The sequence below is a fragment of the Taudactylus pleione genome, unplaced genomic scaffold (assembly GCF_031769625.1).
Source record: "Taudactylus pleione unplaced genomic scaffold, aTauple2 ptg001460l, whole genome shotgun sequence".
NCBI lineage: Eukaryota > Metazoa > Chordata > Amphibia > Anura > Myobatrachidae > Taudactylus > Taudactylus pleione.
Window position 1 is genome coordinate 175653 of NW_028285858.1, and position 4900 is coordinate 180552.

The following is a 4900-nucleotide window of genomic DNA, read 5'->3' on the forward strand; positions in this document are numbered from 1 at the left end:
CTCAGGTACTACTTGGTCGGAAGAAAGTTCAAATTGATCACTGACCATGCCCCTCTGAAGTGGATGTCTGAAAATAAGGACAGTAATGCGAGAATTACAAGATGGTTCTTGGCGTTACAAACTTTTACATTTTCAGTGGAACACAGGCCAGGAAGCCAGCTGGCCAATGCTGACACGTTGTCACGCGTTCATTGTTTGGGGGCTTCAGTTGTTCCGCCCTACAGGTCGAAACAAAGGGGGGGGATATGTGATAGGATCACTGGTAAAGTGGTCTGTGGCAGGTATACTTGTCCCAGATTCCTGTCTTTTGTGTTTTAAACCCCCAGGAGAAAGTCTGCAGTGTAGCAGGCTTGAGTTTCGGCTTTTTGAAAAGCCGGTTTGGGACCTGGGGGTTGTGGGTGAGAGGAGAGGGAGGGCTCCACCCATGGCCACTCCAGGTTTTGGTTCTCGCAGCCTGGTAACAGGATTGTTAGTTTTCCACCTGAGAGTGGCCAATATAAGCCTAGTTTGTTTAGGGCTGATTGTCTCACCTGGGAGAGCAGACAGGGAGTTTGCTCAGAGACACTTGGATACCTAACTGTGAGTGTTGTGCTGTGCTTTTGTTGCTGGCGAGGGCATTAGGCCCTGCCAGGTTCTGGTAGTGAGGGAACTACCTGTGAAGTTAGTGCCCAACAGGGCTAGGATTTATATTTATGTTTTCTTTATGTTTCTGACATTGTACAATAAAGACTGGCGCCGACCAGCTTGTACTTGCATCCAGACTGGTGTGCTGCTTCCCTGCTGCTGTGTGTGTGTGTAAGGAAGGAGTCCTCTACCCAGGAGAGGGACCCCCTAACCTAACTGTGTCACAATATGCACACACAGTGTATGTATACAGTGTATATATATATATATATATATATATACACAAACACACAGTATATATATATTGTATACAGTACATATTATATATACATAATATATGTATATATATATATATATATATATATATATATATATTTAGGTAGGCAGACATATATTAGATATAAATAATATAGTTTACTTACTGTAACAATTGGTCTGTAGGCTGTCCTGTCGGCACCTGTGTGCAGGATGCTGCTGTTCCATGCGTGCGTTTACATTGCCCTGCCGGCGTGTACATAACTCGTCCTGGAGGCGCCGAGGCGGGCCGCAGACAGCCTGGAGGTGGTGCCATCAGAAGTGACTGACAGGCATCCGCAAGGGCTTATTGGGGAGCTGCAGAGGTTGGGCATGCGCGGCAGCTCCCCGGCATCTGCCATATTTGTTTAAGTGCAGACATCTGTAACGCTGCCCGATCGGAGCTGTCTGTGCTCCGATCGTGGCAGCTGGGATGTCTAATCAGAAGGGTTGGTGAGGAATGGGGCTGTTGCTGGCATGTGCGGAAGCTGTAATGCTGCACGATCAAAGCTGAGCTCCGATCGCGGCAGCTTGCAGCTGGGCCGGCAGAGGGGCTGGTGAGGGAAGGGCCGCTTCCAGCCCCTAAAGATATAATAAGGGACCGACCCAGTGGGAAATGCCCCGGCTTCCCGGCGGCCCAATCCGCCCCTGGACTGGGAGCATTGTGATGGCATAGATGAATCCAGCTCAGAATACGCCCCAGATACTCACATTGGCGTCCGGAATTGCGACTCAAGATCACATAGATAAAAAACACAAACCCGTTCCTATAACACAAACCCGTTCCTATCTTGCTCTCTCTCTCTCTACCCTGTCCTGCCCCATAAGTACCCTAGGTATGATATTGGGTAGCAGATGAGGAATCTCTCATTTTAAACACATCACAGACAGTGTAATGGTTAGAATTTCTGCCTCACAGCACTGAGGTTGTGGGTTTGATTCCCACTACAGCCCTAACTGTGTGGAGTTTATATATTCTCCCCGTGCTTTCATTGGTTTCCCCCAGGTACTCCTGTTTCCTCCCACACTCCAAAAATATACTGGTGGGTTACTTGGCTCCAAACAAAATTGACCCTAGTGTGTATGTGTGTGTGCATGTGATAAGGAATATATAATGTAAGCTCCACTGGGGCAGGGACTGATGTGAATGGGCTATTTTACATACAACACACCACAAAAAACGTCCAAAGCCGGATGGTTTTTTGCCGGCAATCAGTGCCTTTCACATGCAACGGCTTTGAGCCGTTTTTAATATTGTGGTTTGTTTTTTAATGTAGTAGGCATGCACAGCAGCAGCCCTAAAAAAAGATAATACTAGTTTATTATACACAATAATTGAAAACCTGGTGTGTGTGAAAGCAAACATAGCAACATGTACTGTACTTCACTGACTTGCATTGACGGCACGGACATGGCACGGCATCCGTCCTTGTCAGTGGATATTCCCGGCTGTGACACGGCGACCGTGCCATGTCTGTTCCATCAGAAGGACCCATCTTTTTACATAGTTCACCAGCAGCGGCTCCTGCCCCCTTACCTGAGGGGGGCTGCCGCTGCTGCTGGCTTGGGTCCCGGCACCTGCTCAATGACTCTGGTAGGTGTCAGGACCAGAGCATGAGCTGCGGTGGTGCTGTGCACGAGCGGCAGTGGCACAGCACATGGGCATGAGCGGTGGTGGCACAGCGCATGGGCATGAGCGGCAGTGGCGCCACGCATGCGCACGCTTAATACCAGCTTCTCAGGGTTGCATTGGTTGCACCCTCTATTAGCCCTGTAGAAGAGAACTCAAATACAAAGGCGGGTGAGTTCTGTTTTGTTTGTATTTAAGTTTGCAATGTATAATGTCACTATTGTGTGTCCTGAGGAAGGGGACTGGACCCCGAAACGTCGATTAAAAGCACCTTATTTTTCACCATTTGAGAGCAGACTTGGAGTGCCACCTTTTTATCATTGATTATCACTATATGTACATATAATAATAGTGCATTTTCTGCATTGTTCTGACAGGATTATTCACTAGTATATGAATATTCATGAACCATTAGGTGACAGCTTCCTCCTCTAGAGGTGTTGTTCAATGATTAAAAAAATAAATAAATAACATGCCCATTCATGCTAAGTTTACTTATTGCTATGAAACAGCGTATTATACATTAGAGAGGTGGTCCGGACTTTATGGCAATAGGAATAAGGGGCAGTAAAATGCTAGGTACAAACCGTGGAATCCATACATTTATGAATGGATATAATATCTCCTGACATGGTTATGTTGCAATAAGACCCAAATGGGATGCAGTTATTATTCCGATGGACGGGTTGCCGGAAGTCGAAATACAGATGCCGCAATCCCGCCGAGCGTGCATAATGCCGACGCAGATATCGAGATGGACATCAGACATCAGGATACCGGTGGTCGGGAATCCCAAACATCCAGATGGTGGGTAAGTATGAAGGTAAGCCAGGGATAGGGGGGTTAGGATTAGGCACCTCTGTGGGGATTTAGGGTTAGGCACCCCCCCGGGATAAAATCCAAGACTCTATGTTAGAGCACTCTTATAGCTAATAAGCAAAATTAAAATATAACTTTTAATGAATATTAAATTATAAACTTGGACTCACATGACAAACAAACACTGAACATTGTAAGAAAAGAAAATGTGAGGGAAAGAGAGAATAATTATCCCTATGAGAAAGGCGAAATATACATAAAACAATACAATATACATTCACAATAATGCACAATACTCAACAGTATTGATGCGACAAAGACAGTGTATAAAATACACCCAGGTCATAGAGATGTGTAAGGATTAATTTTCAATATCAATATAATAAAGGAGACACATTCCTGTTATAAGAACAAGCTTAACCTGTAATAACAGAGTCCTTAGGTTTTAATAATAGATGACAGAACCTGTAAATGGATAAATTGATATATAAATATACCGTATAGTACAGAAAGAAGAAAATTAGGGGGTATAAAGAACCTGATCTGTCACAAAGTTCTGCTTCTTGCCATTATGCTTCATAGCAGAGAATGGGAAGTGAGAGACCCGTGTGTCACAGTAACTCCACGAAATTAAAGTAAAGTCACAACCCTGTAGCAGGCATTCACTTCAAACTCCTATCTGTCATGCTAAATTAGCATTGGACAGAATAGGGGAAGAGGCTACTGGGCTGCAGGCGGGAGGTGAGAGAAATATAAAGTATACCAATAGTTGAAATCAATCATAACGGCCACAGAAAGAGATTATGTTACAGTGGCCTTTATACCATATAGTACAGAAGGAAAAAAGTATGGGGTTGAAAGAGCCCATGTCGTTAATGAGTTCTGCTGCTTCCCATCTTGCAATTGGCAGAGGCTGGGGAGTGAGAGACTCGTACTACACAGTAGCCCCAATAGAAATGTAGTCAATATCAAACCCCTTTAGCAAACATTCGTTTCTACCCCTTTAATGTCTTGCTGGTATGCCTAGGACAAAAAGAAGGGGGAAATTACTCGGCTGCAAATGGGGAGAGATAGGAATGTACAGCAAAGTATACCCTTTATCGATACAGGTATATAATCATACAAAATAGTAGAAAACTTCTTTGTGTATATATTGGATTACAATGTTTTAGAGGTATATAAAATGGCAATTCAACAATAATTTCAATCATGCAATTTTCTTTAACCAGATAAAAATATTGAATAGTCAGCCTCTTTGTTTAGGTTCAATACTTTATCTGCTCTTACCTAACAAAGTAGCAGTTTGCCAATAAATCCAACAGAAAAGATAATGATAATTCAATTATCCTAGAAAGTATATTTTCAGTTGTTATAGTGTAACAATATTAAATCCCAGAGACTGTATCTGGAATATAAGGACCATGGATACTCTAACTGAGTAGCTTGTCAACATATTATATCATGCAGCGTTTGTTAATGAAGTGTTCATTGGTCGGTAAGTAAACCCTGAGAGTATATATAAACAACACAATG